Here is a 26,811-nt window from a genome sequence, read left to right on the forward strand (position 1 = left end):
GAGAGTACTTGCAACGACTCACAGTTACTTGGGGTAGTGTCAGTCAGACCTGGAGCTCTCAGTCTTCTAAAGCCAAGGGGGTGGCTCTGCCCTACCTCCTTCCTGTTGAAGACGGGCAAGGACTGGTCCGCCCTTGGCCTAGGCTTGAACCCGGGCGCTGCCCGTGCATGTCCCACGCAGCGGGACTCAGGATGCAAATTTAGGAGCTCTTGCGCCAAAAAGATTGTTGCAGCCCCTCCTCTTCTGAATATGAAAAACTACAGTGGTTCTGTCGGGGAGAACAACATTGCTTTGCACTGTTTGGAATAAAACCGAAGCCAATTGCTTAATACGTAATAAATAAAATCAACAATGAAAACAATTACACTGATTAAGTAAGGCACGCATATTCAATACGGTAGGAACACAGAAACGAAACACACTAACTAATGTATGCTTGCAGAAAGTTATGATTATTTTATATATGAGTCAATTTTTTATATTTGTACAGAAATTAAATGGGCTGCCAATATAAAACACACTGGAAAAGTGACACGGGCTAAAGTGACATTGAGTGCTCAGTGCTTGTAGTGCAGTGATTATATACAATAGTGACATTTATATACAGATATGTACACAAGAGGAAAGAATTGTAGTGTTGGTCAGAACAAAAATATGTATACAATATCTCTGGTAGAATGCACAGTTGCTTATTAGTTGAGAACCAGAGACTTGGTAGCGTGAACCATATGTGATCATCTGCGTTTTGACCCTGACAAGGCGTGATTAATTAGTCATGGCTGGTCTTCCTCAGAACAGAAAAGGGGGCAGTGTTTTGAACAGCCTAAGAATAATGAAAATAAGGGGGAAAGTCAAAATGTGTTCCAACTATGGGCAATAAAGACAAAGAGCAACAATGGAGGACCTAGTACTCAGCCAACGAGTGGGAGGTCTCACTATAGCTTCTCTCGATGAGTGGAGGCCGTGGGAAGATCTAGAATTAGACCAGAAAATTATCTAACCCCGGATTGAATCTCGTGGGGAGAACGGTAAAGCAAACATGGTGTCTAAAATGCGGTCTTACCTGCACGTGTCAGGAAAACCAAAGAAGTACGATCCACTTTATATATTAAGGGCTGGAAGATCTGGAGATAAGCATGTATGTAGGGATGAGTCATAGATAAAACTTGCGTCCAAAAAAGGTTGTGGGCTGTTGAAATTCAATCAACTAATGGGGGACACTAAATTAATGAGCTCCAATTTAATGGCCAGGCGGCAACCCTGTGAGGAAAGCGCAGCAGTGTTAGACTCTTGGGTTTTAAATGAAGGTGAAGAATCAATCTTCTGAAGGCAGGCAGGTCAGGAGATGTAGTCCCCCCAGAGAGTGGACGTACCCATCCACTCTCTGGGGGGACTACATCTCCTGACCTGCCTGCCTTCAGAAGATGGCAGGCAGCGCTGCAGGGCTTGGGCAGTTAATTTAGGCGCTCCTGAACCGGAAAGATCATTGCCGCCCCTCCTCTCCTGAAGGCAGGCAGTTGAGGAGAAGTTGTCCCATCAGAAAGTAGATGGTCACAGGGTCATTTGTGACTCATTCTGACTCTCACCATATCATACAACCAGTGCTTATTTTATAAAAGAATGAGTGTTGGCGCCCATAGCTTCGCTGCCAGTGCTATTTAAAATGAGCATACCGAACAACAATCAATCCAACTCATGCCTCTTTATCCCACTACCGGGCACTCACTTTTGCAGTCTCCAACTTTCTCTACTTATGATGGTTTTCCGTCTTTCTCTTCCTTGTTTTTTTCCTCTTTGTTTATTTGTTTCCCTCTCTTCCTCTCAGGAAATGTTCAATCAAGAAAAATCAGTATATGTCCCGAAATTAGTGCATGTGGCCCTCACTGGCAAACAACGGCTCAAATAAAGCACTGCATACAACTTTAAATACAAAATTTCCATGCAACAAGCTTTTGTTACAAAAATAAAGGAAGACCTATTTTCTTTGCCAATGCTTCCTTCAAAAGTTAATTGCAACAATTGTCAAACTTTGTGAAAATACTAATCAATTACATAGTTCGTTCTGATTAGATAAACATATGGCCGAACCTTTTCTCTTTGGACCTGTAAAGTTTGAAAATAACGTTTAGTTGAAATCAAACATTACCTTAGCACTAACTATATATATCAAATACATTCTTTGTTTCAAACATCTTTTTCAATACGGTAACACTGAATAATACTCAGTAAAACCAGTAACAGAAACCCAATCCTCCTGAATGCACTCCTCTTGAATGGCAAAAGCTACACATCCTAAAATCCATGTTTCGCCTTTAGCATTGCAACCTGCTCAATATAAAACAGAGTAAATTCTTGTGAGCATTTGTAAGTGCGCAGTAAATTCAAATGGATCCTTGTATCCCATTTGGAAAATGCCCCCAAATATTTTTTAAACGGATCACGAGTCGGGGAGCTCTTCTTTTCAAACTATGACCATAAGATCCTCCCTATCTCTCCTTGCACCATGTTTTCTCTGTATTTGGAAGGAACATCAACAGCGGTAAGTCCATATTTCTTTTGTGATGCTACATGTGCATGAATATGTCTACTCTTTTATCTAGCTAGCTATAGCATGGGGCTTTTGCGGTATGTGGGTTCTGAGATACCCCACACACAGTTTTGAGCTTCCAGTTGCAAGGCAACTAATACTGAAGAGAGGTCCTAGCAGTAGAAATATACTCCTGTATTTCCTCTCTCCTACCAGACCAAACAGTTCTCAAATTTTAGATGACCCAACCACATCATGTGTGGCATACTTCATCATTGAGTCATATTTAGAATTATTTTGTCTAGTAGGAGAAAGGTAACATAGGCGTGTATTCCTACTGGAAGGACATCTCTTCAGTATTAGTATCTAGACTTTGAGAAAACTGAGTGGTCAGTCCTAAAGCGTCCCTTTTCCCTGTATGGTTTGTTACTATTCCTTTTTATTTTACCAGAAGATAAGAAAAAAATATTATTACAATGGTTGGGGGAAGGAACGAAAATCCTTGATAATGTGATGGTCCAGTGGAAATATATAGCTGCAGGCCTTTTAAAATAAAGGATGGAAAAAAGTAATTTAAAGAACATGTTTTTATTTATTTGTATCTGTGAATCTGTGCACAGGTCTTATATTCACCAAATGTATATAATACATTAGTAATATATCAATATATTAAAAATATAATTTTTCCATACCAATAACTTATATTGAGTTAGCGGAAATGGGAAACTTGCTCAGTGGACAACCAAAGGAAACCAAGAGTCCCTAGCAGTGGCGTGATTAAAAAAATATATATAATTTGTTGAGAAAGGAAAATAGAAAAGCAGCTTTCCCAATGGGACTGTGCAAATACATATCAAATTAGAAATATTAAGAGTGTTTCTCATATCGTCCAAAAACATATCAAATTAGATACATTAAGAAGTATTCTCATATTGTTTATTACTGAACTCAAAACAGGATGTCAAAGAATGGTGGTCCATTCATTGGACTGCACCTTATAGTATTTTGTATATATCTTCAGGCGAGGGAGCAAATAAAACATAACTCTAGCCAGGCTAGGTAGTAGTTTAGTGCAGTGGAGTAACAGAACTTGAGGGTGCCCCCCTGCAAAGTACACAGAGGAGGAGCCCCCTCCCTGGCCCACCATCTAGCACTTTTGCTGAGGGGGCCCCTGATCTCACCCTAAAACCATGCACCGCAGGTCAGCGGGGGATTACGTTACCCACGTGGTTTAGTGAAGTCCCTTTTCATTATTTACGTTTAATAGATTTCAAATAGAATAGACAAGTAGTCTATGGAGAAAGAGTTCCAGTTAATCGCAGAAGAATAAATGTTCAGTCCCACTGTAGTGAATTGGGTAATTGGTTGAGGGGTTGGTAACCCACTCTGCGCAACAACCACTATCCTTTTTGGGATAAACTAAAAAAGTCACCAATTAACCAGTGCTTAATCCGCTGGTAGCTTGGAACAAAAGCAGTCAGGCTTAACTTAGAAACAATGTGCAAAGTATTTTTGCAGCACACAAACAGTAATAAAGTGAAAATAAAACACAAGAAAAATTGCAAACCAATTGATCAAATTAGAGAACATTGAAATAAACAAAATGACATCAAAACAAAACAAGTTCAATCAGAAAAACCATAATTATGAAATTGTAAAGTGTTTAGTGAAATCTAGTGCCTAAAAGATAAAAGTAAAAGACACACAGATAATGGATGGAATGCAGAGCAAATTAAACATGCACCCCCAGACGTTGCTCCTGAAGCTATTGGACAACGCACTGACTCTACGTGAGAATCCGCTGACAGACTTCCGCATTTCCGCTGTTCGTGTGTGCGTTACCCGGAGTTTCGCCAGGGAAGCGAGGGGAAATGCTACGGCATAAGCCCGCCTCCGTTCCGTGCCGAACTGTGCCCCTGCGCCACAGCATCCTGCACCTTGGCCTTACCGTTCCTCCTCTGGCATGGATGCTTGGAAAGCTCACAGTTAGCAATTTACCTTGGGTGCTATCTGCGGCCATGGCTGCGGGTTGCAGCGAGGCACGGTGTGGCAGCCTGCGTGCGGAGGTTGTGCTCATCACTTGCTTCCTTGCTTGCTTGTTCACCAGCCCCCCACCTGCCTGTCTGCTCTGCCTGCTCTGCCCACTGCCCTGTCTCTCTGCCTCTTGCTTTTCTGCCTCCCTGCCTTTCTGCCCACTTCTTTCACTGCGTCGCTTGAGAGTCTTGGAGGGTTTGGAGTTGGAGTGGGAGTGGTAGGCAGTGGCTGTGAGTGTGATGGTAGGTGCAGTGCAATGGCTTGAGTCACAGTATTCCAGCCACAGGCTTCACGAGGACAAAGACCAGCGGTCCGGCGTGAGCTTGCCCAATGTCGCCGTGGCTCATATGGTGGAGTGGCACAAAGCACAGTGAACTGGTCAACACCGCCCACCCCTGCCTTAGTCAACTGAGTTGGGCAGCATAGGAAAAGGGAAAGATGTGAAATACACACCTGTTGAAACTATCACCTCTGACCAGTGGGGCACTGGGGTTCACCTCAACTAGATACAAAAGACAGACAAATGAAGAGCGTATAAGGAGAAAACTCTCCTCTGCAATCGAAGGGCACCAGAAGACATCAAGGCAGGAAATGTAGCCCCTAAAACATCTTAGGTATAAGTCAGACAATGGGACCGTGGGCTGAGACCGGGTCGGAAAGACTAACCTAAGCATTTGATCCCGCAGTGACAGAATAATAATAATAATAATAATAATATTATTAGTAATATTAATAATAATCAACCTATCCACTAAATAACCTACCTTCTCATTTGCCCACCTCATTTATCTTATATGACATTAAAGAACACTCTGGACAGTAGGGAAAACAGAGAAAACAGAGTAAATAAGGGAAGTGCAACCAACCATAAAGTGCGCAAATCTCTGGCATATAGCAGGAAATTGACTTTCAAATTACCCTATAAACTTGTGGACAAGAATGTACGAGGCAATCACAAACAATCCCGTGCACGACAAGGGAAGGAAATTACAAAAAGCAAGCTAGGCACTAACATGCACAAAATAACTAACACTGGTACCGGCACTAGGACAAAGCTGATAATAAAGGCCCAAGCGCTGCTAGAGTCCACCCCTATTGTGCACTCAAACCCCAACCCAAATGATATGGCAATTTGTAACTATTTTACACCAATACCTTCTGGACAAAGAATACTGGTTAAAGGAGAGTCCTGTGGTAATGTACCTAAGCAAGCGAAGCAACAAGCTAAAGATGGCCTGAGCCCGAGCCCGAGCTAGGAACCAAAGACTTAGTACACTTTAAAACCGGCTGATGGGAACCATCCCCCACTCTGGAAAAACAGAGTAGATCCTTGTTTGTCCCAAGAAAAAAGGCAAGACGTATCAGGTCAAGGAAACAGTGAACTTCTTGAAATATCTTCTGCACTGAGGTGCCAGGAAAGGAGGCAAGATGTACCAGGGCAAGGAAAGCTGGAAGTCCTAGAAATATCCTCAGCACTGGAACCCCCACATAAGGATAGACAACAGATGTGTGGGGAGAATATGGGGACCCCAAAGACAGGAGGCAGAAGTCCTCAACACGACCTGCCCCATTAATGGAGAATGTCAGAAATTAAACTCCTCACCTTTGATCAAAGCTCACTCTTGCTGGGAATGGGGTGGAGAGGAACAGACCCTCTCCATTGAACCGCTGAAACAAAGTGTACAACTCAAAGCTGTTCCCATAATCAAAATTCTTTGCTATCCTCAATTATTGCCACATAAACGACAGCCCTCAACGCGCTCACTTGGCAAACTCAAAAATTGGAAATTCAAATGGATACAATGCAGGCAATCGCAATAGACATGATTAATATTGAAGCCAAAATAGATAATCTAGCTGGAAATTCGGAATCGCTGAAGCTGCAGACAACTGCCACGTGCACTTGCCTCCCAATTGTGGAGAAGCTCAGCTCACTTCCAGAAGTTTTAACATTGATAATCATAGAACTTAAACAAAGACAATCCAAGACTATAGACCAGCTAAATCAAAGCACAGCTGAAAGAGCACCGAACAAGTGACTGCCAGTCCCCCCACTTTGCCACAACAAACTACAATGAAGAGCGCAAACCGTATCCCACAGAACTTATGTTCATAAGCCAAAACCCCTATGCATACCAAGATTCAAGCCGGCAGACTTATTTAAGAGCTGGGCACCCCCTCCCCCCCCCCAACATCCTCGCAGATGGCATCAGCAATGTGTCAACTATAGTACGTATATAATTATTTTTGTTAATGTGTATGGAGTCTTACCCTTGCCATTTGTTGACTTCTTTCTGATTGAAAAACACATTCAGCTGTTAAACACGCAGTTCAACCGAGAGTTTGTCTGTTGGTGGCGATTGGCGTAGGTACGTTTTTGCAAGTGGTATGTACTGCATCTTCGCTTCATGTTGGACTCATTGTTTTCCCAGCATCTTTTCCCATTATTTCTCGCTTTCACCTTCAGTCATTAGTTTTTGCTCTCTATTCTTCTTTTTGGCACATTTTTCCACATTTATATTGCTGGTGTTGGACTGGGTGACATCACATTTCATGTTTTTTTGCGTGATTTGAACACCATGCTGGCTACACTGGTACAGTCGAATGCATCCGGACTTGTACATTGTTATACATACAATTGTGGTTTGGGCCTGACCACGCCCGGTAATATTGTACTGAAAATAGTTGGATTGATGTTATTTTGTTTATAATTTGAATAGTAGAAACATATGCAATTCTTGCTCCGCACCAAAATGCATTAGGAGTTGTGAACTTGGAAACGTTGCCTTGAAGCTTTGAGAAATGAATACTTCACAAATAAAATAAATCAAGCTACAGTGTTTGGAACTGTTAACATGGATGCAGCTTTTTCATTATGCAGCACTTGAGTCGTTCTGCAATATTGTGTTTTTTTTCACTGATGTATTTCATGAACAGTTTCTGTTTCCAAAAGCATTACATTGTATTTGGTTGTCACATGCATTTATGAATGATTATCATACATATACTGACAGGCATATAATTGAAAAATTCAGTTAAAAAAAGTGGTATACCGTATAGGATTGGTATATAGTGTGTCCTCAGGTTCAGACAGTGCTTGTCTGAAATAATTGGTTTTATTAGTGTGTCCTGGTAGAGGCTAACCAGGCTTTCTGAGGACTGCACCTCTGTATACTTTTTGAAATAATTTTGAAATTTACGTTGACGGTTTAAAATTGAAAATTAGAAATAGGAGTGCGGGTTACACACACGCGTTTTTTCAAAACACATCTAACCATGAAGGAATTGTTATGTGCAAGATTCTGCATAGTAACACCAACTGGACAGACAACTCAGAAGAAGCCACGGAACTATGCAAATTATTTTATAGGAGAGCAAAAAAACGCTTGAAGAAACAAGCAAAAAACATCAAATAACGTGGCCGCACAAAGGAATTGCCGCTGGACCTTGCTGCACTAGATGGCACCTGGGGTCAAAAAACGACTCAAAGAAGGCCCTTGCACAAAGTTGCCCGGAGTCTTAGAAACTTTATCCAATTTTTCAAAAGGATAGACCTGGTGCCAGGCCAGGAAATGGCCAGTCAAGCAAAACATTAATACCTTAACCAACTACAAACTTAATCTGTGTGTACGACCGGATCAATTAGAAGAACAAGCGCCATCAACAAGATCATGAACCCCCACAACAAATAGATAGCAAAGGGAGCCTCCTTATAGAGCAGCATGTAGAAAGTCAAGAGCTGCATGTATTGCTACACACTACGGACAGAGAAAGGACATCTTTCCCTCTATTTAATAACACCGACACATTGAGAAACAAGGCCAACCATAAAGAAAACAGGGTAACTACAATAAATGTCCAACACCTGGAAATAAATTCTCCTGTCGCCAGTCAAAGGGCTCATGGGCAAAGGGAAGTGGAGAATACCATCACAATCTTTACACCTGAATATATATCTCGTGGAAGCTCCGACATATTAAACAGGTCTAACATCCTACAAATCCTCCATCATATCCCAGAGCTCTCCTCCATTGTGACTGAATACCTCATTCAAGTAGAATTTAGGACACTGGGTAGCAATACAACACTAGAGTCAACAATATTAAAATTGGAAAACAACTTGATAGCCCAAAAAGTCATGAAAGCAAAAGACTACGAAATTGGGGATCGCTGTACATACACCAAAAGAGAACAGATACCCAAATATGCTAGGAGGCAGATCTAATGACAAAATGACATCGACTTTAAAAAAGTCCATCTTAAAGGGGGACAAATCCGGTCCTTGTACTACAGAATTTCTTAACTTAAGAGTATATCTTCTGCCTAATTCTAATCAAACAGGGCACAAGAACATAGACATTGCAAAAATTGACCAAGATAGAAAACCCCAAGGTGGAACTGCAATAATGCAAACTCGTCCAAAACCAAACTGCTGCTAGCATAACAAGAAATGACTGTCTGGGGAGCGGAACGAATAACACCATTAAAGTAATCACATAGAATGTGTATGGATTAAACACCACGCTGCAGAACTGGGCCGCATTTGAATAGCTACAGACTACGGATCTGTTTTGTCTCTAAGAGACATGGCTGTTGGTTCTAGAGGTCATTCCAGGTTACACTGAATTTCAACAACAAGCAAAAAAGTATAACTTATTTAGAAGGCCATCCGGGGGTTTAGCTATATATAAATATATAGTGTTAGAAACAGGGTCCCTAGTTGGCAGGGGTTGTACCCTTGTCCAAGTAGGGATCACCACCTCCGACAGGGTGGTCCTCAAAACACCCTAGAACACCCTCTAGTAGCTTGGTGCAGAGCAGGTAGGCTAAACTCAGTAGGCAATGCGTAAAGTAATTGTGTAACACGCCCACAACAATCCAGTGAGACCCCCACAAAAAGGACATCACACATTTGTAGAAAAATAGAAAAATCTTAATCTACAGTCTGGCAAGGTCAAAAACAACATGATTCCAATATACAAGAGTGAAGGTGCTCAGTAAAAATGTCTTTGAGGAGATTGTCACAAAAGAAAATGAGTCTGTGGGCTCTGTATTCCTCCAATCACATGCAGCAGGGAAAAATTGTCATTAATCAACAGTTACCAGCACACGTCCATTATAAACAATCCGCGGCTTGCAGTAGATACCTTAGGAAAGGCTGTTACAAATAGCCTGGTAGGGATGGTTTTACTCAGAGGGTAGAACATCAGGGCCAAAATAAAGGGGTTCCCCCAGCAAAGTAGGAGCTATGCCCAGATTGAAGAGTTAGAGCTGCAAGTCACTTCTGTGTTGTTGGACCTTGCCCCTGCCAGGAATGCGTGTCATCTTGGTACTGCAAGATCGATCCGGTTTAGGTTTTTAAATGCCTCTAAACAGAACAAGTCCATGCGAACAGGCCCGATCCCAAGGTCAACTGTCGGTATTCCACAAAGGCGGGAGGCCGAAGTGCTCTCCCGCTGACCCTCACCCTCACCCCAGATGGTACCTCTACCTACACCCTGAGCAGTTACCTTGGGTGGGGGTGCAGTCACTCGCTCTTGCCTTTCTTTGGCAGTAACAGCTGATCAAGAGAGATGGGGTCGGGCTGCATCGCGCTTCTTCGACCTCAGCGTGGCTTCCCTGAATGGTGGGCCCCACGTTGCCAGGCAACGCCCTGCACTGGCACCAAGTTACGCAGTGCTTTCCCGAGGCCCCAGGACAGACTGCAGAGAAATTGGACATACAGCAGTTTCCTCTGCAGCATTTTCAGGTTCCCGGGCAGGCGGCGGTGCAACTTAGCTCATACAGCGATTTTCCTCTGGACACAGGCACGTAGCACACCCGGGTCCCCAGGTCGACGGCGATGAAGTCAGAGGCAATCTGAAAACTAGTTCACTCGCACCAGCAGCGATGATGGTGGTTTGGGGGGCAATTCTTTGTAATGCTTCACCCGCGCCAGCAGTGGGGATCGGGGGCGGATGCAAGCGCCTAGCGATGCAGGGATAGCACTTGGGATTTTTATGGTCCGATAACCAGGGGAACAGTCAATAATAAAAAAGAAGAAGAATGGAGACACTCTGTAGATTTTGTTTTTAGGTTCCCTCTGGCAGGTCAAGATCAGCAGGCAGCAAGGCAGCTGAACTAGTTGGGGTAGCAGTTCCTGGGAGCAATCAGCCTTAGCAAAAAGTGGCAATCCCCCTGGTGCAGCGGAGCTTGCGGGCCGGAGGTGGAGATTTCAGCCATGGCTAAATCCCCACCTCCGAGCCGGAAGCTCGGCTTCCAAGCTACAGGCTCTGCCTCCGGTCCGGAAGCTCCGCCTCAGGGCCGCAAGCTCTGCCCCCAAGCTGGAAGCTCCGACTCCGGGCTGGAAACTCCGCCTCTGGGCCAGAATTTCCGGCCCGAGTGCGGACGTAAAGTTAGTAGTCTTAAATCTATTCTGTGAATACCGAAAGTAGTAAGTTCACTCTGTGAATCCCAAAAATAGTAAGTGAATACCAAATAGATAGTAATAAGTGTAGGATTTTGTCTTAAGTTCATTCTGTGAATCGGGCCCTTTGTGAGGTAGGAAGGGCTTCAGCTTCCTTAGTGTATTGATCTGAAAGTTTGCTCCCTTTGTTGCATTACTAATATGCTTCAGCATATTGAGGTTACAATCCAAAGTTATACCGAGTGATTTCGCTGAATCCACAATGGTTGGTTGAACATCGAGTGCTGTGAGGTGTTTTATCAAATTGTGCATAGTGGGGACTTTGGCGGGAGGGGCAATAAGGAGGAATTCAGTTTTTAAAGTATTCAGTTTGAGGTGATTCACTGCCTGCCATGTTTGGGTGGTCTTAAGAGTATTGTTGAGCAAACTAATGTCATCCAAGGTGTTGATCTTGAGGCAGAGTTGGGTATCATCTCCATACATGTGGAATTGCACGTTGGATGTTTGTATCAGATTGGTGAGTGGTTCCATGAAGAGGTTAAAAAGTGTAGGGGATAACGAGGAACCTTGTGGGACTCCTAGCGTAACGGGAACTGCTTTGGACATGGTATTGTTGACCTTGAATTTTTGAGTCCGGTTATGAAGAAAAGAGGTAAACCAGTCAAGCAGTGGTCCTGAAAGACCCATTCTGTGTTTCAACAGATCTATCAAGTATTCGTGTTTGACCGTGTCGAATGCTGAGGAGAGGTCTAATAGGATGAGGAGGCATGCTTCGTTATGATCAAGTATTTGAAGTGCATCATCAATGATGTGTGTCATGGCTGATTCCGTGCTGTAATTTGCACGGAAGCCGGATTGGTGTTCATTTAGGAGGTTGAAGTGATCGATATGTTTTGTCAGTTGGTGATGAACACATTTTTCCAGAAGTTTGGCCAATTTTGGAGATAGGGTTGTAGTTGTTTAGGTCTGTGGGGTCAGCCATGGGTTTAAGGATGGGAGACACCTGCCCTACCTTTAGGGAGTTCGGGATGCAGCCTTGTTGAAGTGAACTGTTGATGATCTTGGTCCATATGGGTAGTAGCATAGGTGTAAGATCTTTAACTGCATTTGCGGGGAGAGGGTCAGTGAGGTGATTGGAAGGCTTGAGGGCACTGAGAAATTTGCCTATAGCTTCATCAGAATAGGTGTAAAAGTATGACCATGTTGCATCGTTTTTCAAGGTAAACTTTGATGGGATTTGTTGAGAAGCGTAAGCGGGTGGGGGGGATTTGGTGAGGGGGCAAGAGTGAAAGATTAGGTCCTTGAGGATATCTTTCTTGATGTTCTCCGTCTTTAGGTTTAAGTGGTTAGAAAAGTCATCACACAATGGTTGTGGGTGAGTTAGTTCTTGAGGCAGTTGAGGTTGGTCCTTAGATTGCGTTCTGATTAATTCAAAACTTTTTTTGGTCGATTTCTTGACGGGTCATGTTGTTGGCTAAGGAAGTCTGCTTTAGTGCGTTTGACCTTACGAAAATAAGCATTTCTCTTTCTTTTTAGAGACAGGAGGAGCTTGGCGGATGGCACTGATCTCCAGTTGCATTCGGCAGTTCTGAGAGAACGTCTGTCCTCGTTAAGGAGACCGTTGAACCAGGGTTTAGAGTCTTTTGTGGAGACTCTCTTTAGTTGCAGGGGAGCAAGTTTGTTACATATTGAGGTCATGGAGTTTTGGTAATGGTTGGTGAGGTCAGTTACGTTGGAAGTTCCAGCGGGGGTAGGAGTAGATTCTTGCTAGAGGCAGGTAACATGTTTGTGTTGAGCTTTTTCCAGTCCCTTTTCCATACCTTAGGTTTTGTAGCTTGGGCAGAGGTCAGCTTGATTGTTACAGTTATGAAGAAGGTGATGATGTGGTGGTCAGACCAATCACACAGAAGGATCGATTCCAGATGGGTGTAATCAGTCTTAGAGATTATTAAGTCCAAGATTGCGCCTTTAATGTGTATCAGGCTGTTGCACAATTGGTTGAGGTCTAAGGCGTTGAGGACGTTCTTGAGGCTGTTGACCACTGTGTCGTTAGGGTTGTTCCAGTAGAGGTTAAAGTCACCCAGGAAAATTTGTGTGTTTCGTGGACCGGTGAGTGATGTGATCAGGTCCATGAGGTGTCTGTGAATAGGAGGTTGTCGCCAGGTGGGTGATAGATGATGTGGAGCGAGCAGACAGGTTTACCATTACTGTTGATGTCGAGGCTGATGTATTCACAGGAAGGGAGTAACGAGGGTATAGCTCTGTTTATGGTGATGTCGCTCCGGTGTATGCACACAATACCACCTCCAATCTTGCCTCCCAACTTGTCTATTCTGATGATGTCTTAGTTAGGGGGAACCAAAATGTCGAGGAGAGGCGAGGAAGAATCTGTAAGCCATGTTTCAGTGAGAATGATGAGGTCAAGGTTAGTCAAGGTAATGAGGTTGGCTATGTCAGTGGTGTGTTTTGCTGCTGATCTGCAATTCAGGAATGTGCATTTAATACGGGGGTGGCGGGGGAGGAGGTGTGTTCCTGGATGAGTTGGACTTTTCAGAGATTATTGACGATGATTCCTCTGTCTCATTTGAGTTGAGGGCCTGTGAGGGTTTGCGAGGATAGAGGGGATGAGCATGTGTGTGAGAGGATCAGGGGTAATAGAGGGCGGTTTGTAGGAGAGCAGGAGAGAGAGATCGGTCTCGGAGAGATGGTTGTTGGTACGCGAAGGGTGGGAGGGTACTGATATCCACCTGGGAGCAATGTGTTTAGTGGTGCAGTGGGGGTGTCTGGGGACTTGTTAGGAATGTTGGATTTTGGGAGCCAAGGAAGATTTGATAGCATGATTTTAAAAGCGTGGAGGTCTTCTTTGATTAGATGAAGTGTGGACATGATCTCCTTGCGTCTAGTGTCTGCTGGGGTTATGGTGGGGGGCGATGCGCTGAGTGTGTGTGTCTGGGGTGTCAGCTGGTTGGGTGAATGAGCTGGTACCAGGGTGCGTGTGTTCAACTGTGCAGCTGTGTGTGTGTGTGTTAGGGATAGTGATGTAGATGGTTGGATAGAGGGTTTGCCATGTTGGTGGGCAGGAGTGGGAGGTCTGGAGGGAGGCATAGGTTGTTCAGAGGGTGGACTGGTGTCTGTGAAGTCGAGGGATGGACCATGGCATGGCGGGACTGAGCTGTGGTGGACTGATTGGCGTGTGTCAAGTCCATGAAAGGTGTGATCTTGCGAGTAGGGGAAGGAGGGTGAACTATGGTGGTTCCCGTAGTGGGTTCCGTTGCTAATGGGGATGGGTTGAGCTGTATGGAGTCGATGTTTGTTGTGGTGTTGTGAGGAGTGACTGGGTTGGGGGAGAGATGATGAGTGGGGAGCTAAGATCAGAGTGGTATCCGTAGAAGTGTGAGGTGCAAGAGTGGTCTCGGCCATGATGGGTAGGGGAGCGTGAGCTGTTTCTGTGTGGTGCTGCTAGTTGTGTAGCTGGGGGTGGACGTCCAGGGAGAGTTTCTTCTTGATTCAGTGGTGTAACAAGGATGTGTGACCAGGACCCTTCCTTTTATACCCTGGTGCCTAGTCACTAGAAGGGGGAAGCTTCTGGAAGGATCTAGGGGGTTTTGGGGTGTTGACTGCATTCCCTGACCTGGCTCCTGGCCGTCTACAGTGACAAAGGCAGGGTCATTAAGGCTATTGTCGGACAGCAGGCCCAGCCTGATCAAGTGTAAAGGTGTGAATCACCCCTCCCTCCTACAGCCCAGGAAGGCTATCAGCATGCAGGCAGAAAAGAAATCTTTTTCTAAAAGTGGGATTTCTAAAGCAGTAGTGCCCAAACCCCATATATCATTAGAGAGGGCTCCCAGCTACGATTCCAACTATATCAAACATGACATACATCAGGTCCCGGACAGAAGTTATCCCATAAGGGGGGTTCCCCATGTTAACCAATGGAGGGGTAGGCCTCACTGCTGTAGCAGGGGCCTGTGGCAGGTATGCCAGTGTCACTATGTTTTTAGGGGAGAGCACCTGCACCTTAGCACTGTTTAGCAGTGGTAAAGAGCCCAGTCCAATAAAATTATGGTCAAAGTAGGAGGCAAAAAGGGCAAACAATTTAGGGGATACCGTCCTAAGGCTGACAGGTCCAACATATACGAATTGGCAGCAATATAAAAGCAACATTTTCCTTAAACCTGGATATGGTTCAAGCTATTCATCTGCAGGACCTGAAATTGAATGGCAGTCCTGTAGCGATTCTGCTTCTGAATGTGTACTTTAACTGTAAGGAAACACCAAGATACTGCTAGATGAGTGTCCTGTTGGATACACTTGAAGAGCTGTTAAGTCTCTACCTGAACTGTGGGATTATATTGACTGGGGACTATAATACCCAAAACCTGGGGACAGTAAGAGGCGTATCATCACCCAAGGATCATTCTGGGATTTTATTGAACACATTCCTAAACACGTACAAGCTATGGTCAATACAAGCGTCACAATCTTCCAACTCCTCCATGAATAAAGACCTACAGGGAAAAAGTAAATCTTTGATTGACTACCATCTTCATGTGCAATCGCCTACATGAACAAGTGAATGAATTTCGAAATCTAGTGCTGCGGACCAGTGATCATCTTCCTCTGGCCATAGTTATCATGCTACAAAAGGCCATTCTCCTGTGTATCCCCTTTTGGGTCTGTCCAACTGGGAGGAAATACATGCACCTCTGGGAAGATTAAAATGGGAAAAAATAGACACATCTAGTCTGTCAAGCTGGAAAAACAATTGGTCCACATTTGCCAAAGATTTTACAGCAGGCAATGTATCTGAGATTTGGACTAAATTGGCACTGTAGCTGTATTGCCTGTAGCTGTATTGCCTTTTGTCAGGTAAAAAACACAAACCAGCAGCACAATTCCAACCCAGGTGTGGAAAAGTCTAACAAAGCAATCGTGCCTTTAGACAAGCCAACCGCATTTACATGCGTGAGGGAAGTGATAAAACGCCTCAAAACTGACTCCTATCAATATTACCAAACCTCAGAAAGGACAGGGCCCCAGGACATCTCTTCAAAGAAGACTGCGAATTTTGGGGCACCATACTTATGCCACCTTACCGGTATTGCTGGGCCAATTAAACAATACCCGAAGCCTGGAAAGGCTCCTTGCTTCAACCGATCCACAAAAAGGGTGAAACCAGACATCGATCCAATTATTGGCTGATAGCCCTTTTAGATATTGAGGCAAAAGGATATGCCAGCCTCCTTCTGCAAGACCTGCAAAATTGGGCCAAAAGATATCAACATTTTACCAGCCTACCAATCCGGCTTCAGGCCAGGAGCATCAACACTGGACAATATCTTAGACCATGATTATCTAGTAGATCAGTCCACTCAGAAAACTCAGCTTCCACTTTTTGCATGCTTCATGGACTATTCAGCAGCATTTGATTGTGTACTAAACTGGGGGATTTTGGCTATGCTGCTGAAAGCAATCATTTCCCTTTACACCGGAACTTGGGTACGAGTGAAATTATCAACAACCTCAGCAACAAAAAAGGTCTATACAGACCTACGGCTAAAAGAAGTCTGTGTATTGGCACCTCTGCTTTTTAAACTTTACACCCTGATCTCGGCAACACAATATCTAAAGCCAATCTGTTATCTCACAAAATTGGGTCAATCATACTGTTTTTAATGCAGTATGCAGATGACATGGTGTTAATGGACCATACCAAAACGGGTATGCGCATTGGATACAGTTAGCATTTATAACAACATAAATGAATTAAGAGCAAATGCAGGAAAAACTGAAGGTAGTAATATTCGGGAAGTAAGCAAACACACTTAAACATCGATGGAGAATGGGCAATTTGAAAATAGCAATAACAATCAAATATAACTATCTGGGGGTTTGCATTATGAGTAATGGGAAGCCTGCAGCAATACTGCATCCGTTAAATCAAAAGCCAAGGCATTGATGTATGCCTTATGTAAATTGAGTTCCAAACTAAGTACCCCGACAACTGAACCCATCAGAAAGGTCATAAGTGCTAAGCTACTCCCTTCTATCAAAAATGGCCAATTAGTATTTCCTGCGGTGCTAACTAATGGAACGTGCCGCAGCCATGCCCGCAACGCTCTGGTATGAGTCAAATTCGGGCTCAACAAACAATGTTATGAACACTGGGCATCGATTATTCTGTATTATCGAGGGGACTGTGCTGCATCATCGAACACAATGAAAGCAGTGTTGAAGGGAAATATTTATGAAAGGCAATAATTCATGGGCAAATGGCCTCCTTACTGCCTGCACTGAACTGCACCTTGATCTTTCTACTTGGCAGGATTTTATCTACCAACCCGAAATGTTAAAATCCATTTTAATAAAAACAAGGTAGATTATTATCTAAGGAAGACGACATAAAGGAACTAGTGTCTTCCAGTAGCAATATCAGGTTACTAGGCAGCTCCTTCTATGATAAATTGAGACAGCCATACCTTGACAACACCGCCTTGAACAAGACAATTTTAAAGTAAATCTCGTCATTGAGACTCATGGTACTGCCTATAAAATATATCAATACTCCCTGGAAAACTCTAGAGGCAGTACCACTTACAGACTGTGCCATCAGCATGAGGAATCCAGGGCTCACTTGGTTTGCATATGCCACCGTTTGAACCACGCACGTCACACTTTACTGAAACCTTTGTTTCTAAAATATGGCATACGCACTTGTACAGATGCCATGAAACTTCTTTTTAATTTGGAGATTCATTCATTTTACAGAGCATTTGATTGGGATTGGTTTTTCTATCTCTTTGTTTGGAAACATGTCATGAGCGCTCAGGCTGGTAAAGGACTTGACAAAGGGAAAAAATTGCTCATCCTGTTCTTTTCTGGTTGTTGACCTTAATGCACATAACTCCCATCCTACTGCCAGGGCAATTTCAGGCAGCACTGGACCTAAGTGATCCTTATCTTCATATCCTAATACACTTGAGTATCCATCTTCTCTGTTGACAAATTTTCAAATCAGACATTTTCACATTTGAGTATGAGCAGTTAGTGTTATCCCCCTGCACTCATATGTTCTCTTCAATTAAACAATCTGTTCCATCAAGTTTTTAGTTAGGCGCTCATTTGTCACACGGCATCTGCCCGTGCCTTTAAATATGCAAACGTGATGTGGGGAGGATCACCTACCCACTGAAAATGTGCACACACTCTATCATGAAACACTGGGTTTCTTCACAAAGTTCAAATTTATTTCATTCAATGTTCATACTTCAATCAAAGAACTTGATTAAATTCCATGTTCAGATTAAATTTCATATGCTGGCATAATCCACATCTTATGTCGCAATTAATCAAAATGGTTCACAGTTTTCAATACCCAATGCATTTCGGGTCAGCAGAATAGGACCCTTCGTCAGGGGTCTGTAAAGAAATGAAACAGGACCTGTTCATTCACTCCACTTCATAATACATAACAATAATAACAATTGAAATGTGTGCTGAACGTGTAAATAGTGCAAACATAATTCCCAAAAATTGTTGGTGAAATCGTAGCGTGAAAGCGGAAGTGCATTCTCATCCCATGGTGAATTATTAAAGCTAAGTACTCGACAGAGACGCTATGCGAAGGTGGGTAATACACAAATAGGTTTATAAACATGCAACCTGAGTGCGGTAATTAAACTTGTGGGCGAGGATCTATATTATGACTGAAGTGCTCACTAGCGGTAACAATATTCATAAACGAGTACACATAACTTACAGCGCACTGGAACCATCCGTGTCGATTCGAGACAAACCCATTGAAGAAGTGAATTTACGCGCAAAAAAATCAAAGAGGTCAAAAACGGACTAGTCGTGATCACATGATCGGGATAAGAACCAATAGGAATGCAAGAAACGAAAAAGCACTGTTCATGTGATGCGAGTCTGTTGAATGTACACGGAAGTAAGCCCTCTCAATGTATTGATCAAGTGGTGCTAAAACAAAATGATGAAAAGAATTCTCGTCATCACTTAATGTGTATATGGCAGCTAAAAATATTCAAAACAATTAGAAGGTAAATGAGCACAAGATCACATTAAATGTTCATGAGGAATGCAGAATCAGTCTATCGCCAATGTACAGTTTAGAAGACCAGGTGTTACAGAAAACACGAATATTCAATCCGGTCATTTAACCCCATAGGGGGGGTAGAATTTAATTTTTTTATCCAGAAATATTCGGCTCTTAATCTCTGCTTAATCGGATCCCTGTCTCGGTACTGCGGTAAACTCTCCAAAACCATGAAGCGTAGTTGAGAAATCTGATGTTTCTCTTCATTCCAATGGTTGGCAATTGTAGATTTTTTGTTGACTAGTCTAATATTACTTTTGTGTTCCGTGATGCAGATTTTTAGTTCTTCAACAATCAATAAAATCAAATCAAATGAACATTTGTTAAGAATTTGAAACCATTTCTCAACACATTTTTTACTGTTCTTACATAGCATTGGCTTTAGAGCAATTCTGAGTCCTCTGGGAATTCTCTTATTCTTATGGTAATAGTGTGGTTGCATGCAACCTTTGGTTGATCTCCTTTTTGCTCATGTACTCAAGTTGTCTTAATAATTGTGGAGTGGTGGTTTTTTGTGGAGTGAATTTCTTGGTCTCCTGAATCAAGCCATACATTTCTTCTGCAGCTTCCGGTGCAAAGCCTAATGTTTCAGCTTTGTTTGTAGTTAATAAGGCAATGTCATCTAGTTGCATTTTTTCAACGTGGTGAATCAGGGATGGGGTAGACGAAAAGAATTCAATGAGCAGTTAGTGTTATCCCCCTGCACGCATATGTTCTCTTCAATTAAACAATCTGTTCCATCAAGTTTTTAGTTAGGTGCTCATTTGTCACACGGCGTCTGCCCGTGCCTTTAAATATGCAAACATGATGTGTGGAGGATCACCTACCCACTGAAAATGTGCGCACACTCTATCATGAAACACTGAGTTTCTTCACAAAGGTCAAATTTATTTCATTCAATGTTCATACTTCAATCAAAGAACTTGATTGAATTCCATGTTCAGATTAAATTTCTCAGGTTGCATGTTTATAAACCTATTTGTGTATTACCTACCTTCGCATAGCGTCTCTGTCGAGTACTTAGCTTTAATAATTCACCATCGGATGAAAATGCACTTCCGCTTTCATGCTACGATTTCACAAACAATTTTTTTGAATTATGTTTGCACTATTTACACGTTCAGCACGCATTTCAATTGTTATTATTGTTATGTATTATGAAGTGGAGTGAATGAACAGGTCCTGTTTCATTTCTTTACAGACCCCTGACGAAGGGTCCTATTCTGCTGACCTGAAATGCATTGGGTATTGAAAAACTGTGAACCATTTTGATTAATTGTGACATAAGATGTGGATTATGCCAGCATATGAAATTTAATCTGAACATGGAATTTAATCAAGTTCTTTGATTGAAGTATGAACATTGAATGAAATAAATATGAATTTGTGAAGAAACCCAGTGTTTCATGATAGTGTGCGCACATTTTCAGTGGGTAGGTGATCCTCCCCACATCACGTTTGCACATTTGAGTATACCCATCTCGAGACATAAATATATCTCCAAACAGAGGAAATGCAAATCATGCTTATTGTCTTAAATTTCATATTAGCCCCACCCCATCTCTTTTAAATTTCAGACTTGAGATGACTAAGAAAGGGTATGACAATGAAAGGGTATGACCATGCACGTGACTGACTGGAATACATTTCAAATGAAATGATCAGTAACATTTGCATGTAATCTTGACTAATAGAGGACCATTATCCCCATGCAGCTTTGTGCACATCCATGTTCAGTTCTGCTCAAACATGCACGTATTTATGTATATATATGTGTGTGTGTTAGGATAGTGTACATTTTTTAGGAAAATATTTTCTTTCATTATTGTACACAGTGATATTTCCTCAAGTACCTAGACTAGGAATCTCAATGATACTGGTCACCTAAGCAATAATGTTTCTCCAACTACTTACACAGAAACTTTAGAACGTCAAGGTAGAGTGACAGGTTAAGAGTACCTTCTGTTTGAGCCTACTGTGACCTGGAGAGAGCCTAGAGCCATTAAGTCTGCCTTCAAACCACCACGAAAACAACCTCTCACCAGTGCAGGAAATATCTACTAATAGATCATGTAGACTAACATTCCTTAATATCTACAATCAAATACATACAAAGAGTGAGGATAACTGCTACTAGTCACTGACAACTACTGGGCACTTGGTTAACAGTACAAATACATCAACCAGTTAGAAAGTCAGCCCAGATGCAAACTACCTCCAACCCCCAGGGAGACAATTGACCTCCAGACCAGTATCTTACCACTCAGATGCCAGTAGCATCTAGATGTACCCACTACCATCTCTACAAAATATGATTAGTCATCCTCAGAACCAATACCCAAAACCTTTCCTGAACATACCCGAGTATCCTCACCAATCATCTATCTTCATCCACAACAAATCCCCACACTCATACCTACATCACACAACTTATGTACAGACACCCCACACACTGAAATATCCTGACCCAGTCAACTTATTCACACAATGTCACTTATTATGAGGAAGTTGAGAATTAAGGGAAGGTGTGAATGTATGATTTATGTGTTCCTGGATTAAGCCTTCTACCCGACCCTTCCATATCACATTCAATCAAACATCCAGCCAAGCAGCTGCAGCACTTCCAACAATTAGCGCCCACACACACCCACCTCTCAAACCTCACAAATCTCCAAATAACAAACTACACTCCATTTGCACCTCAAGCCACAGCTAGACTAACACCCAACTCACACAACCCCACATCCATTTGTCTGTGCTTCCCCTCCTATACTAGGCCACATGTCCGCAAAGCACCATCAAATCAATAGGACAGAAACACAGCAGCCGAAATGCTTGCTGTTCAACACAATGGTCCATTAACAAAATCTATTGCAACATATTTTTCCTACTCTCACAAAATACACCTAACCTCATCTTGATTAAAGAGACGTAGCTCATCGAAACCCTAGCACATATATACACACAAAGTCAGAATCTGCAGTCATCAACAAATATCAAACCAGCAAAATTTGAGGACCAGCCATCTACAGGAAAACACAAAAAATAATACAAAACAACTTCCCAATGAATAACTGTACATCCTTGCTAATGTAACCCCACTCCAACTCTTGTTTGTTCCTTCCTAATATTATGCAAAGTTATATATTACTAAATATCGAGACCAAGGGTCACATGTATCAACATTTGCAATAGCTATTACCTAATTGTGATTTTCTGCAAATCGCAATTAGGTAATCGCTATTACAAATCTATGAAACTCCAATAGTTTTATGTAGCAATTCGTAGGGTGTTGAAACTCAATCTACCTCATTAATATTAATGAGGTAGGTTGGTATTTGCAGCCCCCCATTGAATCGCAAAAATCACAGGGTTGGTGGACTGCTAAGGGCAGCAGACCATGTATGTGATTGCTTTTAAATAAAACAATATATTTTTTTTTAATGCAGCTCGTTTTCCTTTAAGGAAAACGGGCTACGTTTTGAAAAGAAATTACAAACTTTCTTCTAATTTTTTAAGAGTAGGTAGTGGTCCTTAGGACCACTGCATGCTCTAAAAAAATAGGTTTTTGCATACATTCAAAAAGGGGAAGAGGTCCTTTGGGGACCCCGTCCCCTTTGTGAATCGGTTACCACCTACTTGAAGTAGGTGGTAAAATGCAAAGGTTTTGCGACTGCATTTAGGCCACAAAACATTCCTACATACTGATGCGATTAGGTATTAAGAAGGGACACCCTAAATACGCCACTTCCTAATATCAGGTGGCTAACCCATTATGCAATTTGGTAATAGGTTACCGAATTGCAAAATAGGGCTTGGTACATTGAGAAAGCTGTTTATCAGGTCACAAATGGCCGGATTCTATGAATTGGGGCATTAGCGACCTTAAATAAGGTATATACATGTGGCCCCAAGACTCTTCTAAACCATCCAAACATGTGCATTTCAGGAAGCCCCAATATCTATTATAACAAGAAGAACCACTGTCATCACATCCAACCTTAAGACACGTTGCTGAACTGTGTGAGAAGACTGCCTTGAGCCCCTCGGAGCTGTGAATGGTCGAGGAGCTCCTGCGCAACAACGTAGGGAGGTCTGCATCGCATACTTCGATCGATGTGCAGTAGTGTGGCTCACTGGTTAGAGGCGGCAGACCCGAGAGCAGAGGACGGCCCGGGACCAGGGTTCGATTCCCGACGCGGCAGGTTTCTGGACCAGGGTCAGCGGACTCGATAATTCTCTCGCCTCGGTGCCCACTCTGATCAGCGATCACACTCGGCAACTCTGGGCATAAGCTTGCCTCATCTGCACTAACGGCCCCACCAGACCGCCGGGGATGCCTGGTCTCACCCTGGAGATACCCATTAAGGGACCATCTCTCAGGGAAGCCAGGAAGGGTTTCGCAGCGGTCGAAGCGCGGAGATACTCCTCCGGGAGTCTATCCTAGCGCTATATAAACCCACAATTAATTAATTAATTAATCCAATACACTGGGGTGCACAGAGGGGATTACCAATGGTGGACAGCGCCTCTTTGGATCACAGACCAGATGATGTTGCGCTGGCCAGACGCTGTGGAGGGTGAAGCCCCTGAGCTGCACCGAACCTGTGTGGTGGGAGCGCAGCAACTTCATGCCTTAGGGGGCATCAACTGCACAGGAAGGGTCACGAGTAGACTTCTCAGCAAATTCTGTACCCAGGCTTGTGAAATCCCACCTGCCTAATGCTCCTGTTGGCTGAGTCACAGATTTGGAGAAAATGCACCAGATTGCGCCACAGTGTCAATGTCCAGGTAAGGAGAAGGTGGAACGCATAGTGGAAAAGTCCCGGGGTCGAGTCGCCTACGCCTAGCACATGTAGATGACGCACCCCCAGTGGCAACTTTTTGTTGCGTCATGGTTGTGACACGAATGCAGCAATGCGTGACTGGTGCGGACAGATACGTCAGGATTCCAGACATATCTGTCATTACTTGCACCATGGAGCGCTGTTCATTGAATACAGCGCATCCATGGTGTCGCAAGAAGAGGGTAGTGAAAAGTGTTGCAATGCTGTCTTGTCGCAGCGCTGCAACACTGTTCATGACTGAGACCTAGGAATGTGCACTATCTTATTGATCGTGTGCAGTCCTGCCCTGTAGTTTTGTTCCAGGGCAGCTCAGCAACATTGCAAACAGCGCTGTCCAGCACCAAAACCTGCTGAAAAGAAGCCCCAAGTGTTATCTCAATTTTTAAGAACAGCTACTTTCTTAAAAACTACTTCTAACTGTAGTTAGCAGCCGTTTCTTTGGTCCTCTAAAGTTCAGGTATCCCCTTGTAAATATCATGAAGTGGGGTTAGTGGCCGTTTTTGCATGGGAATGCTTCCCTTGCATATCAAATATCACTGACAGAAGTAGCGATATTTTGCATGGACAGTGCCCCTAACAGAGGTTATTCGCAGCTTGTACATAAGTCGATAAAAATCTTGCTGCAAAACCGTTGGAAAAGTGCAGCTAAAATGGTGTTAACTCCTGTACAGATGCCCCTCAGTGAGAAACATATGCAGCCACTCACAGAGACACTCATACACCCACTCACACCCATTGAGACACTTTTGCTCTAACTCACAGACTCACTCTCAACGGTTACAGGTTATAGAAATAAAACTTTAAAAACGTAAGAAATTCACTTAAAAAACTAATTGCTACAGGACCATTACAGTTAGAAAACAACATTAAAAAAACTTTGAAATTCACATGACTGAGACCTAGGAATGTGCACTATCGTATTGATGGTGTGCAGTCCTGCCCTGTAGTTTTGTTCCAGGGCAGCTCAGCAACATTGCAAACACCGCTGTCCAGCACCAAAACCTGCTGAAAAGAAGCCCCAAGTGTTATCTCAATTTTTAAGACCAGCTATTTTCTTAAAAACTACTTCTAACTGCAGTTAGCCACCGTTTTTTTGGTCCTCTAAAGTTCAGGTATCCCCTTGTAAATATCACGAAGTGGGGTTAGTGGCCGTTTTTGCATGGGAACCCCTCCCTTGCATATCAAATATCACTGACAGAAGTGGAGATATTTAGAATGGACAGTGCCCCTAACAGAGGTTATTCGCAGCTTGTACATAAGTCGATAAAAATCTTGCTGCAAAACCGTTGGAAAAGTGCAGCTAAAATGGTCTTAACTCCTGTACAGATGCCCCTCAGTGAGAAACTTATGCAACCACTCACAGAGACACTTACACACCCACTCACACCAATTGAGACACTTTTGCTCTAACTCACAGACTCACTCTCAACGGTTACAGGTTATAGGAATAAAACTTTAAAAACGTAAGAAATTTACTTTAAAAAACTAATTGCTACAGGACCATTATAGTTAGAAAACAACATTAAAAAAAACTTTTAAATTCACTGAAAAAAAACAAAGGGTACAGGACCATTACAGTTAAGAAACAAAATAAATTAAGCTCAGATTTTAACTCATACAAAGCCAGTGAAATTCAGCAGTTCCAGTTGGTTCAGCTAATTATAGCTTATGCCCTCACAATGCACTGCTTATGACCTTGCATCTTACATCATTCATGACATGGTCTTTGACATCACTGATGACATTACTAATGACATCTCACATGACAACACTGATGACATAAATGATGATATCATCAACAGAACCACTCACACACACATGCTACATCTCATATACCCACTGACCTACAAATACACCCACTCACACATCTGCTTACCAATCCACAGAGCCACTCACACACCCACAACCACTCAAGCAGCCCCTCACTTACCCATACACCTACTCACAAAGCCCCACATACTCACCTATACACTCATTCACACATCTACTCACTCGCCTACTCAACTACTCCCACTCCTACTTATTCACCCATACAGCAACTCACACATCCAATCACTTACCCATACAGCCTCTCAACAGAGCCACTCACACGAATTTCATTGCGTGCCCTGCATCGCAAAATGCGATGCAGGGCACTACGAAATTCGTTTCATTAATTTCATTGTTTACTTACATCCAATCATCCATATTCCGGTGTTTACCACCCCCCACCCTGACCCTCCCCCACCCCGCCTGCCTGCCCCACGGAACTCCCTCCACGGGCCACAGCTGCCTCCCACATACATTGAAAACAAAGATAATAACCTTACATCCTGCACAGTGTTGCGGGTGACTCATGTAGGGGTACTTCAGCCTCCCACATAGGGGTATTAAATGCTGTATACATGTTAACGATACAAACAGAAGTTGTTGGATAATGCTGAATGATGTGGATGGATGTTGGCAATAAGTCCAAAGTTTCCTTGTTAAGCAGTTCAAAAGCATAATTTTCAATAAAGTCAATATTACAGGTCTCCATGTTGTGGATATTTTATTCTCAACACCGCAGTACGAATATCAATTATGCAGGAATGTAAATAGAATATCATTTAAAGTTGTTGGTTGAGGTTCACAATAGGTTGCATTCATGATCTCATGAGCAGCTCTTGCAGCAGCAGAATGCCTGTCCTTGACTCTGTAAAAGAATTCTTCAAAGAATGTTATGAAATGCCAACAACCTCGATTTCCTATCCAGTTGTGTGGAAAAGTCTTAATAAGAAAGTGTGCTTTGTTTGGCTATTGCAAAACAAAGGATTGGGCTCATTCACATACCCCCTGCAAATCCAAGCTAGTTTTTCTGAAACCAAAGATAAAACAATTATCTATTGAAATATAATATATGCAA

The sequence above is a fragment of the Lissotriton vulgaris genome, chromosome 8 (genome assembly GCF_964263255.1).
Source record: "Lissotriton vulgaris chromosome 8, aLisVul1.2, whole genome shotgun sequence".
Lineage (NCBI taxonomy): Eukaryota > Metazoa > Chordata > Amphibia > Caudata > Salamandridae > Lissotriton > Lissotriton vulgaris.